The 13,086-nt window shown below is 56.5% G+C and overlaps 1 protein-coding gene across 1 annotated transcript in view; it reads left to right on the top strand.

The window, feature by feature from the left end:
* Window positions 1-657: 657 nt before the first annotated feature.
* Window positions 658-13,086, top strand: part of TFEB (transcription factor EB) — a 49,539-nt gene continuing 37,110 nt past the window's right edge. Inside the window, exon 1 of the transcript XR_009565872.2 lies at window positions 658-914. The gene's annotated coding sequence lies outside the window, so the exon portion shown is untranslated. The remainder of the gene's footprint in view (window positions 915-13,086) is intronic.

Genomic DNA, 13,086 nt, shown 5'->3' with positions numbered 1-13,086 from the left:
CTTCAGCAGGGGAAGGTGACACGAAAGAGGTCAGGAAATTTCTGTCCAGCAACATGGCAGCGGGCGGTACCTGCAAGCTCGGCTGATGAGGTCTAGGTGGGGAGGGGGTATATATAAATGGAGAATTCACAATTAGGGGGGAGGTGGGCTCTATTTTATAGTCATATTTCCTTTACCATGCTGACCAACCTTGTCCCTTATGCTCAAGATCCAGGTCTGGTACCCCACTCCAAACCAGGAGGGAAACTGAGGTTTGACACAGAGGGGTTTCTATGGCAACAGCACACCATCTGGGACCCTACATCTTTCCTAGAGTCCAGGAAAGCCAGCCCGCTGCAAGTCTCTCCTTGGGGTCAGATAGGCCACAGGGTGTATTGTGGTGATCTGTGTGGTTCGGACATCACTTACTGAAAAGAGAAAACTTGCAAAAGGGGTAGAAACGAAGTGGAACGAAGTTTGCAAATTAAACGCCAAGTCCCTGTACAGGCCTGAACTCACAGAGCGGGACTACAAATCCCGGCATGCCTAGCCGAGCTGCAGGGAGGACTACGCTTCCCAGCGGGCTCCGCGGCAGGCCGACGTGGGGCGGAGTCGGGCGGGGCGGGGCCGCGGGGTAGGGTGCTGCCCTCTGCCGGGCGCGGCGGGAAGTGAGTGCGGAGTGACAGCAAGAGCCCCGGCGCCGGGCGCGGGGCTCGGTGACAGCGGAGGCGGCGGCCGCCGGCTGGACGTAGGGAGCGGCGGCGGCGCCGACGGCAGAAGGAAGGGCGGACAGGGGCGGGCCTCCCTGGTGGCGCGGAGCCTGAGGAGCCCGGGAGGGGGTGGCCGGCACAGCTCTCGGGCCGGACACCTGAACTTGGGACAAGTTGCCGGAGCCGCGGGGCGCGGGCGGCGGACGGATTGACCTTCATAGTTAGGTGAGCAGCGCTGGGGGGCAAGGGGTGCGCGGAGGGCCCGGAACCCCCGACCCAGGCTCCCCTGCTCCGATCCAGTGGGTCCGGGAGACAGGTGGGTGGGTGGGGGTGTCGACTGGAAAGGGGAGCGAGACCGTGTGCGCCGCGCTGCCACCCGCCCCGCTGTCCGTCTAGCCCGGGACGCCCGGCGCATGGCCGGGGCGGCGCTGCCCGCGGAGCCTGGGAGCCCCTTCAGCCCCTCCCTTCAGGCCACGGCCGGGGGGCGGCTTCTCTGCGACCTTATGTAACCAGGCGGGAGGGGCCGTGGCGGGCACGGGCCTTCCCGGCCCGGGAGCTGGGAGTCGAAGGGGCGGGAGACGTGGGAGTGAACTTGCAAGAAGTTTGAGGGCGTGTGGGCCCGGCGCCCACTTCTTCTCCACCGGACGCGGCTGGGGCGGGTGGCACAGGGGAGGGCGCCGGAGGTAGGGGAGGTGTGCGGGGGCCGAGTCCGGCCGGGCCAGGCCCTGCCTGGATGGTCCGGGGGAATGGGAGGGCCGGAGCGGCGCCACGCCCCGGGGGCCGGGCTGCTGGAAGCTGAGGGGGGGGCGGGTGGAAGTACCATCCCTCCCTCCCTTCCCGTCCCTTCCTCCCCCTCGGCCTCTTGAAGAAGCCGCCTCTGCCAGAGTCCCCCGGTATCCCTGAGCGCAGTCTTTTTCTCCCCCTTGCATTATTCCACGACCTTAGGGAATCCCAACCCCAGAGCTCACCCACTGCACGCCCCTCTTTCTACCTTCCCTGGAGCTCCCAGCCATCTGCCCGCCCCCTGAGTATCCCCCTTCTTCTCGGTCCCGAATCCCGGAAAACACGCCTCCTTCCCCCCGATTCCCTGAGTCCGCACCGCCCAACCTCAGGCTGTCCCGCCCCCGAGTCAGCGCTCCTTCTCCCCTCCTCCCGGTACCCCGATCAGCTATTCGGCCGCAGCGAGTGCGCTCGCCTCCTCGAAGGGAGCGGGCTGATGCCAGCTCGGCTCCCCCGCCCCTCGGCCCCCTCCCGCCGGGGGTTCTGGCTTCACGCACGGCTGCCCCGAGCTGCTCAGGGTTGCGCGAGCAGGTTCGCGCTGAAGCCGCCCGGCGCGCCCCAGCCCAGCGCCCAGGGGGAGGGAGGAAGGGAGGGAGGGGGAGAGGGCGCCTGGGGCGGGGCTCGTCTGCGCGAGCGCCCGCATTGCCCAGGGCTCCCCCACCCCCTCCTCATTCCAGGCCAGCCCCTCACCGCGGGGGCCTTCTCAGATGCCCCGTCCACTCCTGCCGCCCGTCTGTTCTGGGGATGGTTCTGCGCGAACAGTTTCAGGACTAAACTTTAGCTCTTTGGCTTAGTGTTCTCTGGGGAAGTGTCAGTTAATTGCCGCCCAGACCCCACCCCCCACCCTGAGAGAGGGGTGCTTGGGTGAGCAGGGAAGGGGACAGGCCGGTTCAGGTCCCCAGTGACACCTCTGGGATGTGGGCTGAGGACCCTGCGAGCTGAGATTCCACCGGCCCAAGACCTGGCACTCTCGGGCAACTGGCGGTGGAGGGGAAGGTAGGGGCCGGTCTCTGGTGTCCTCCAAGGCCACCAGCTGTGGGTGCCCTCAGGTCAGATCGCAGTTCTTCGTTCCTTGGCTTGTGCCCTCTGAGGCCTTCACTCTTCCCAGCCTGAGAGATGGCCCCAGGCCCTGCCTTCAGGGAGATCGCAGTCTGGGAGAGAGACAGCCAGGCCAGAAGAGGCTGGAGAGGGGAAGGGCTGGCTGCCTTGGGAGCCCTGCCTCAGTTTCCCCAGCCGTGGAATTTACTTGGACCCCTTCATTCTGCCTGCCTCCTGGCTTCTAGATGTGAGTCGGGAACCAGAGAGTGTAAATGAAGGGCTGTTTAGGGTGACTCTGTGCTCTGCTTGTGCGGGAGAGCAGCCAATGTTGCTCACAGTTTACAAGGCCTGTTACAGCTGCAGTGCTATTTTGTCCTCAGCTCAGCTCTGTGAGGTGCAGCCAAATGGGAACCCAGGCCTCCTGGTTCTGTGTCCCATGGAAGGGGTGCAGGGATTGAGGACATCTCCTCAGGTGAGCACTCAATCCAGGGAGAGCCCCTGGGCTTCTGTGGGCTGATGGCCTGGTAACTCACAGTCAGTGGTGGGTAGGAGGGTGGGCCAGGGCAGACAGGAGCCCATCCAGGGTTCTGGGATGATGGGAGTACCCAGTGCTCACCTCCAGGGCCAGTGAGGCCTCCCTTTCAGCCTCTCGGCTGGAAAGCAGGTGGGAGGGGCTTCCCACCTCTCAGGCCTGGCTGCCCTTTGAGGGTCTGGCTTCTGGCCTGGATCCCTCCTGGGGCTCTGTTTATGGCTGTAATTGCATCATTAGCCAGAGTTTATAGAGTTACTTAGCACCTGCCCCCACAGGGAGTGGCCTAGCCACCCCCTGGCTTCTGTCTCTTCCTTTTCAAAGTCAACTTGGTTTCTGCAGGCAGCAGGGGTTTCCCCAACCACAGCTGGCATGAAAGCCAGGTTGGGCCTTTGTCCTAGGGATGGAGGGCAGTCAGCACTTGGGGCCCAGCTTGGGGCTGCCCTGGAGATGACAGTGGAAATTGGGTTGGCCTCCTCTGATACAGAGGGAGGGAGTTCAGAGTTCCCAGAGCTGCCAGAAGTGTCCACATCCCAGGATACAGTGGGTGTTTTTGCATATAATATATGTAACCTCATCTGAAAAGAGGGAGATAAAAATGTACAAACTTCACAGGCTGCTGTAAGGAGTCAGGTGCCTGGTACATGGTGAGTCCAGGGTGCTGCTCTGTATGTCAGTGTGGGGTGTATGTGATTGATGAGAGTTTGTGGTTATGAGGTTATAGGTGTCTACATACATGTATATAGATGAATTGTGTATATGCATGTCTATGAGAGTGTAACGATAACTTAAATTAATAGAATATGCATCTATTCTCTTTATGCTATAATAGAACAATATTGTAATAAAATTTAGTTATAATAATATTTCTCAACATTTATTGTATATTTACTCTTCAGAATGAGGTAGGACTTATTATTTTCATTATACTGATTCAGAGAAGTTAAGCAGGTTGCCTGAAGTCACATAGCCTGGAAGTGGTAGGGATTCTAACCCAGGCCCAACTGAGTCCGAAATCCATGTTCTCAATCCCTGCAGAAGACCACTTCAGGGTTTCCCAGGAGTTCTGTCTTAAAAGGCAGGGTGTGTCGTGGTGCAGGAACCTTCTTTTCCCCCTCCGGGGTCTCCTGCTCTGAGCAGGGGTGGGACTTGTTGAAGCCCCTGCCCCAGGACATACCTGTCTCCTGGATGCTCTTCTGAGCTGCTGACACAGGTGACGAAGGACCCCTGGCAAGAACTCTCCTGCCCGGCCCGGGGAAGAGATGGGTTCAGACAAGCCTTCCTGGGGCTCCTTGGATACCTCAAACGTTCCCCTACAATGGAGCCCTTAGTAAGCACTTGTTTAATCAGATGTGGAGAAAAGGCTGGGGGGCTGTTGGGTGAGAAGGGGACAGTAGGGAGTCGTGAGAAGAACCCGGGAGACCCCGCGCTGACAGGCCGTGTGGTATCACAAAATACCTATAGTGATATTGTATAAAATATACCTTGACCTGACCTGGGACCTGCCTCACATTTTAGCGCCCATTCCCACCCTTATTCAACCCTCTCCTCCATCTTGCCCATTTCTCTTTATTAGTGTGGTAGACTGCAAAGGTGGCCCAAATTTTCTCCCTCTGTGTAGTCATGGCCAGTCCCTGCCTCTCTTAGCCTCGGTTTCCGTATCTGTGAACCTAGATCATCTGTGGAGTCCCCTCCAGCGCGAGCCTTCTATCCATCTTCCGCAAAGGCACCAAGGCAGGAGAGGCTTCAGAAAGGGTTGGGTATGGGGTGCAGGGGAGGGGGGAGGTGCTGCCCAAGTCCACTCAATAGAGCTTTCGCTAAAGCCTGGCCCCGTGGAGCGACCAGCCAGTTTTTCTTGGGACAGAGCCATAGCTACCATGTATTGAGCGCTGGGCTAAGTGCACCCTAGAGCATGAGCTCCAGGGCCAGGCTGCCTGGCTTGGAATCCCAGCTCTGCCACTTACCAGCTGTGTGACCCTGGGCAAGCTGCTAAACTGCACTGTGTCTCTGTTTCCACACCTAGAAATCGAGGAGTATAGTAGCACCTACCTAATAGTGCTGTAGGGAGGGCTAAGTGTGTGGGTGCTTGCAGCATGTACAGGACCTAGAACAGTGCCGTGCTCAAAAAATGTTAATTATCATAATTAACTTCTATAATGTCTTTATTTCTCATTTCCAGGTGAGGAAACAGAGGCATAGGGAGCTCTAGGGGAGAAATAAAGACCTATGGGTTGCAAACAGGCCTCTCCCTTGGGTCTAGCAGCCTCGAGCAAAATGCCTTATATGGGGCTTTGCAGACTCCATGGCCACAGTCCCCACCACTCCCTGTTGTCCCACACCCTGCTCGGTCTCCACAATTAACAAGGTAGCAGATTTGGCCATGCCTGCAGCATCCCTACCTCCCCTGCCCTGCCCTGCCCCTTGGGACTCCTAGGATAGCATCTGGCCTGGTCACTTACTACTCACTCCTGACCAGAGGCCCTTCCCCTGCCCTCCTGCTGCCTGGCCCTCCTGCACTCTGACCAGAGATACGGATCTCCTTGTCTGCAATGCCACTAAAAGTAGAGATAAAATCTCAGCCATAAGGCAGGATGTGGAACTTACCGTGCCCACAGGAAGTGCTTTGCTGGCTATGGGGCAGTGGGGGCAGTGGGTGAGAGCAGAGGGCAGCCGAGAGGGGCAGAAGCAAGAGGCAGAGTCATCACCAGTTTTCTTTCCTGTCTCTTAAGTGTGGGCATGAGGAGGAAGAGAAATTAGGTCTGGTCATCCCCACCCTTGTCCAGCTTCCTTGGGGCCAGGCCACCTTCTTGTCTTCTATCCACACAGCGGGGTCCCAGAATCAAATGTGATGCCATGGGATTAATCCAGGAATTCCAACAGACCATCCAGAAACCCATGGTCCATATTCCCTCGTCCCAGCCCTTGTTCATGCTGGTCCCTTCTCCTGGCAACCCCTCCCCTACTCCCCTCCCTATAGGCAAATCCTCTGTCCATAAAGGCACACCCTTCCAGGAGACCAGGGGACTGCTCCATCTGCAGCTCCAGCTGGATGTTGTGATGCCCTGGGGAGCTCTTTTAAAAAAAAACTGTTGCATCTGAGTCTTCAGGGAGGGGCTTAGGCATCAATATTAAAAAAAAGAAAAAAGAAAATTTTGTCTGATGATTCTAAAGCCCTGTCTCTAGGACAGTGGTTCTCAAATTGGAGTGGGCATCAGGATCAACTGCAGGATTGTTCAAACAGATTACTGGGCCCCACTCTCAGGGTTTCTAATTGAGTAGGTCTGCAAATTCCAATAGGTCTAGAATCTGCAATTCTGACACGTTTGCTGGTAATGCTAATGCTTCCGGTCCTGGGACCCCGCTCTGATAACCTACTGTTTTGCAGCTCCCCGGGCCAGAGCTATCTGTTTCCTGGGTCTCCGCTTGCTTTGGGTCTCTTAGGCCTGTCTCCTTTTCGAATCCAGGTCCCCGGGGTAGGAACCACTCTGAGACCATTTGGTGACCCCTAGTCTCTGGTATGGTCAGCCCTCCCTCCTCCATCCTGACTTTCTGCCCTCACCTCCCATTAAATTGACCAGGGTCCAGTCTTAGCCCCACCCTTCAGGACAGGTGCTCAGGAAATAGTTACTGCTTAAGGCAGGGTGAGGTGGACAGCACCAGCCCCGAGAGTCATCGGGACCTGGGGGTGGTGGGGTCTGAAGCTCCCGTAAAAGTGCTTGGAGTCAGGGTGGTGTTGCTGGCACCAGGGTGGAGGTGTCCAAAGCAGCCCAAAATGCAGGTGTAGAAAGACCATCATGTTATTTTACTTTCCCGCCCTGTGGGGGGTGTTTGATCACTGTTTGAATTGCATTTTTTGGTTAATAATAAAAATGATAATACACATGCAAGAAATAGACATTTCCGGGCTTCCCTGGTGGCGCAGTGGTCGAGAGTCCGCCTGCCGATGCAGGGGACACGGGTTCGTGCCCCGGTCCGGGAAGATCCCACATGCCGCGGAGCAGCTGGGCCTGTGAGCCATGGCCGCTGAGCCTGCGCGTCCGGAGCCTGTGCTCCGCAGCGGGAGAGGCCACAGCAGCGAGAGGCCGGCGTACCGCAAAAAAAAAAAAAAACAGCCATTTCCTTCTCCTTTCTTCACCCGGCCTGGAGGTGGTGGAGTGGTGGTGGGGGGCCATTGTTCGGAGGAGGGATGTCCATCATCTTCCAGGGGGTCCTGGGCCTTGAGGGCAGCAGATAGCCGGGTGACAGTGGGGTTTCACTGGGAGGCCTGTGTAGGTGGAGTCTTCCTTGGAAGCTGGGGGAGTTTCAGGGAAGCCTTCTGGGGGGTGAGAAGAGGTGACGGTAGGTCCTCCAGCCCTGCAGGGGGGTGGTGAGAGGAGCTGGAGTCAGAGCCCATCAATCTGCAGATGAATGGACTGCTCCAAGGTCACACTCTGAGCACAGGGGTGGGGTCTGTCTTGTAGGATGCAGTGTCGCCAGTGCCTGGAGAGAGGCTGGTGTGTAATGCGTGCTCAGTATAGCTTTATGAAGTGAGTGAGCGAGCGTGAATCGGGCCCCAGTCGTGTGCTCAGAAGCGAGGACACACAGATGCTTTACCCGTGGTCTCTGCCCTGCAAGAACATCACCATTTAAGACCCAGGGACTGGTTCCCAGGAACTTGTACAAGGAGGAGCTCCCTGCCTCTGCCCACAGTGATCCAGGCCCAGCCTGGCTCTAGCATGGGGCTCGCAGCCTGTCCCTCCCCGTGGAGAGTTTGCAGCAGCAGCCCTGCCCCCTACCCCCCCACCCCCCACCCCAGTTCTACCAGTGGGTCTGTGGGGTGGGGCTCCGGTTCGTTTTCTCCTGTTTGCCTAGGGAAATCACAGCTTGTCCTCTGCTTGTTTACAATTGGTTTGGGGACAGCACCTGCCCCAGCTCTTACATCCCTGAGGGGTGCAGTGTGGCCAGGAGGTGACACACTATCCTGTCCACCCCCTGCCGCCTCTGTCCCCTCCCTGCCCTGGCCAGGTGTGCTCTCAGCTGCCCCTGCCAGCGAGGCACCCTCTGGCTTTGCCATGGGCTGATTGGAGCTGCAGGGCTGTGGGCCTCAGAGGCCGGCTGGCACAGCCCCTGTGTTGTCGAGAGGAGGGGACCGGGATCCAGGGAGTGCGGGGGACCCGCTCCAGCATCCATTGGGGTCAGCAGGCACAACTGAGTAGGGGCCTGGCACTGTGCCGGCCAAGCAGGGTGGGTGGGAATAAAGACACGGCTCCTCTCCCAAAACTGATAGCCTGGTGGGGAATTTCAGTAACTGCAGAGGACAGTGAAAGGCAGAGTGATGTGAGATAGTACAGAGCCGTGGACTAAATGACCACAAATGTGTCGACGCCTGGCCCTTTGGTCTGAAGAGCATTCTTCCTTTTTTTTTTTAAATTAATTTTTATTGGAGTATAGTTGATTTACAATGTTGTGTTAGTTTCAGGTGTACAGCAAAGTGAATCAGTTTATACATATCCACATAGCCACTCTTTTTTTAGATTCTATTCCCATCTAGGTAATTACAGAGTATTGAGTAGTGTTCCCTGTGCTATACTGTAGGTTCTTATTAGTTATCTATTTTATGTATAGTAGTGTGTATATGTCAATCCCAATCTCCCAATTTACCCCTCCCCCCCGAAGGGCATTCTTCCTTGGTCCAGAGAGAGTTTTTACAGAAGGGCTCATGCCAGCACTGAGACCTTGGCTCAGCCCTTCTCACCCCTTGAGCTCCAGAAAGGGTGGCTCTCTCGATCCCTGGGTCCTCCCACCCGAGGGTCACCTCTGCAGGCAGGCCCAGGAGCCTTCCTTCCTGGACAGGGTCCTTTCTTCCCAGAGGCCTAGAGGCTGCTGAGTGAGAGGTGAGGCCACAGGGAGGCTGCTGGCTCCTGAGCTACCGGCCTGTCATTTGAAGCCCTGGGCCCTGGGGCACACGGTGCTAAATTGGGTGCAACAGCTCAGGCATCTTTGGGCACACCTGTTGCTGAGCCCCAAGACTTGGGCTTGGAACCGGAGCAGTGCCTCTGCTCCCCCACCCCACCTCCAGCATCCCTCTCTTCCGCCCTCTTTCCTTTGCCCCCACATCCCTATCCCTCTGACCCTTCATCTAGTTCCAAGGCATCTGGAACATCAGGCCTAGATGCGGGTGTGTCTCCCTGTCCTGCTTCATCTTCTTCATTTCATTTTTCTGCCTCCCTCCTTCTTTTGGTGTATTAAGCGGGTGTGTGAGGCCCGCCCTGCTCCCCTAGGGCCTTCCCAGTGTGGACCTCTGAGCTCTGCTGTCGGGGACCCAGAGGAATGGCCCAGGGCAGGGTGAGGTGGGTGCGAGGGAGCCCAGCATCATGCAACCCCCTGCCCGTGGCCACCAGGGGCATGTGGTGGCTGGGATGCCCCGGGGTGGGTGGGAGATGAAAGGGCCTGGTCCTGTGGGCTGAGGGGCAGCCCATAGTCTGGGCCAGCTGGAGGAGCCCCTCTACAGACAGCCCTGGGTGTCACTGGCTCCTCCAGACCTGTGACTAACTATAGCTTTTCATCCAGTAGGTTTGGCCTAATCATAATGGTTTTCAAAGCCAGGTGTGAGAAGAAAATATTAGAACTTCTATTTCTATGTATTTCTATCTCATCGTTTTGTCCCTCTTTTTATGGTGAAATATAGCATAATTGCCAAAAGGAGCATAAACCTATATGGATAATGTAATAAATAATTATAAAAGCGAACACCCGGGCTTCCCTGGTGGCTCAGTGGTTGAGAGTCCGCCTGCTGATACAGGGGACACGGGTTCGTGCCCCTGTCCGGGAAGATCCCACATGCCGCGGAGTGGATGGGCCTGTGAGCCATGGCCGCTGAGCCTGAGCGTCCGGAGCCTGTGCTCCGCAATGGGAGAGGCCACAACAGTGAGAGGCCCGCGTACCGCAAACAAACAAACAAACAAAAGTGAACACCCAGGTTACCACCACCCAGATGAAGAAACAGAATGTAACCTGCATTCTGAAATCAGCTTGTGTGCCCCACCTTGGTCATAAGCCCCTCCCCCAGAGCAAACCACTATTGTGACTTTCAAGATAATCGGTTCCTTGCTTTCCTTTATCATGTAACCACCTGTACCTGCATCCTTTAGCAAGAGAGTTTAGTTTTGCCTGGTTTTGAGTTTCTAGAGCTGGAATGACACTGAACATGTTCTTTTGTCACGTTGTGGGATCTGTCCACCATTGTTGTGTGTAGCTGTGGTGTGTTCATTTTCACTGCTGTATAGTATCCCCTGTATGAACTTGTTACCATATTTGTATCCATCCCGCCACTCATGGACTTTTGGGTTGCTTTCCTTTTCTGGCTACTGTGAACAATGCTGTAAGAACATCCTGGAATTTGCTTCTTGGTACACTGGTGCATACACTTCTCCAGAGTCCATATAACCCGGAACGGAATTGCTAGAGCACAGGGTATGCAATGCATATTTCAACTTTAGTAAATACTGTGTTAAGTGGTTGCACCAATTTACTCCTCACTGGTGACACCTAAGAGTTCCTATCGCTCTGTATCCTCACTAACACTTGGTATTGGTGGACCGTTTCAGTTCCGTCCCACTGGTGAGCGTGTAACAGTATCTCATCATGGGTGTAATTTATATTTCCCTCCTCACCTTTTTTATAGATCTATTTTTGTGTATGTTTGCTCACAGGCATGATATATTAATACACTGGTATTTATAAGCAATTCCTGAGAAAAGGAACTAATATTGGGGGTGCTCAAAATTTTTTACTCACAGGGGTGAGTGATCAAGATCATTGAAAGACCACTGAAATATTGAATGCCAGGGAGGGGGCTGGTTTATAGGTTGGCGAGGGGTAGGTGGTCTTGGGACGAGATTCCCAAGTGGCACTGGCTGCCAAGGAGGCAGCTCTGCCCAGAGGGTACTGAGCCGACAGGGTACTTACCAGCACCTTCAGGCCCTCCTGCCTGGCACATCTAGGGCTCCAGCAGATACCCTTCAATTTAGAATTGGCAGGTGCCCGACTTTCAGGTCCTTTTAGGGCAGTAGTTCTCTTTGTCTCCCAGGGGACATTTGGCAATGTCTGATGACATTTTTGGTTGTCACAACTCAGGGAATGCTACTGGCATCTAGTGGGTAGAGGCCAGAGACGCTGCTAAAGGGTCTAAAATGCTCAGAACAGCCCAGCAACAAAGAGTTATCCGGCCCCAAGTGTCAGCCGTGTTGAGGTTGAGAAACTCTGTTCTAGGGAAGGATCCAGGAACCTGAGATTTGCCATGACCTCGCTGTGTGGCCCTAGGGAAGTGACTAAATGCTTTGAGCCCTAGTGTCCTCATCTCAAAAGGACGGTGGCAAGTGTTGCTGCCCCCTCCCCTTCATAGGTTGTTGTCAGGACTGGGGAGAGGGTGGCTGTGTAGGCATCTTGGGGAGCATCCCGGCAGAGGGGCCCATGGCCATTGTTTCCAGGGGGTGGGGGCTTTCCAGCGCCGGCTCTTCCCCTCGACTGTGCTCCCTGTCCATCCAGTGAGCTGGAGGCATCAGGTGATGGCCGTGGGCCTCCTGCTACTCCAGGTCTCAGAGGGCTGTGGGGGAACTGCCCCGAGGGCCCCTGCCTTTTGATGAGGGCTGCAGAAATGAGGGGCTCTCTGGGGAGCCCTGGGGCCCAGGAAAAACCATTTCTGACTTTGTTCTCAGCTGGGTGGGAGTCCAAGGTTGTCTGGGGTGATAAGAGGTGCTTATCATACTCCTTATCTGAGGCCCCATTTCAAGTCCGGTGGTGAAGCGTGGGAGCCAGAGGTCATCCTTAGGGGCTTTGTACACCCAGACCAAGCTTTGTGTCCTTCTGGAGTTTGCTATCTCAGGGAGGGCCCAGGATTGGGTCAGAGTCTGGGTCAGAGCTCTCTGGGCCTCTTTGACCTCCCCATTCTGAGGCTCACCTCACCCCCTGCGTCTTCAGGAGCCTTGGCGTGCCTAGCCTCCCCGCCACCACACTATCCCTTCCTGAGACATACTCTTGTGAAAGGGCCTAGTAAACTCATCCACCCTGAGGTGTAGATGACTAACGACAGCTCAGTGACTGCCTGCCTTTCTTGACAAGCCGTATCTAACTACCAGAGGTGGGAGTCCCTTAGCCACCAGAAAGAAACACTAGCGAAATGTCAAGTGTCTCAGGCTGTTAGAGAAGTGCTTCGGGGGCTGAGGAACCTCTGAAACCTCAAGTGTAGCAAGAGCATTTTCCCACAAGTGAGAATCGTGTGGTGGCTCAGATCTCCCCAGAGCTTCACAGGACTGTGCTGGGTCTCAGGGTCCATTTCAAGGTGGGCCAGAGTGAGAGTGTGAATTGGGTGTCTGGAGGCCCTGGGAAGGCCAAAGGCTGAGGTCACAGGTGTGGGGTCAGTCAGGAAAGTGGTGAACCGTGGGGCTTCTGGCTAAGGGGGCACACACCTCCAGGAGGGACAGGGAGGATGTGTGGGTTAGGGTCTGGCCCGCCCGGGACCTAGTAGGATTCCTGCAGATCCTTGCCCCTCTGTGCCTCTCCATCTCGGGGCAGGGGCAGCTTGGCCTGGGGCCCTGTGTGGCTCTGTGGGCAGTGGGGCTGTCATCGGCTCAGTCTGGAGTAGGGAGGGACCCTGTAGGTGGCCTGGAGCCCCGGGTCCACGAGATGGGAGCTGGGAGCCCATCGGCGTTGGGTAGGGTTGTGGGTGTGAGGCCTTCCGGGCGTGTGGTTCCCTCTGCACTGTGAGTAATCCTCAGCACACTTGCAGCTCCCAGGGGATTGTGCAACTTCCTCTCAGGCCAAGGTGCGGGGGGCTGGGTAAGAATCAGCCCTGGGGAAAATGAGGAAACTGGAGCCGGCACAGGGGCCAGGGGCACGGCCCTGGGCTCTGGACCCCCGAAGAGCTGAGCCTTCCTGGGAGCCTCCTTCCAGGGCGCTCCCCTCTCCAGTTACGCGGGCATGTGTGCACGTGCGTGTGGCGGGGGGGGGTGGGGTGGGGGGGGATGTCTTTGGGGAGCTGAGTTAGTGGGGATGAGGTCCCGCAGGCTGCGC

The sequence above is a fragment of the Globicephala melas genome, chromosome 11 (assembly GCF_963455315.2).
Source record: "Globicephala melas chromosome 11, mGloMel1.2, whole genome shotgun sequence".
Taxonomy (NCBI): Eukaryota; Metazoa; Chordata; class Mammalia; order Artiodactyla; family Delphinidae; genus Globicephala; species Globicephala melas.
Note: the sequence above shows the minus strand (reverse complement) of the source record. Positions and strands in the feature narration are given on the sequence as shown.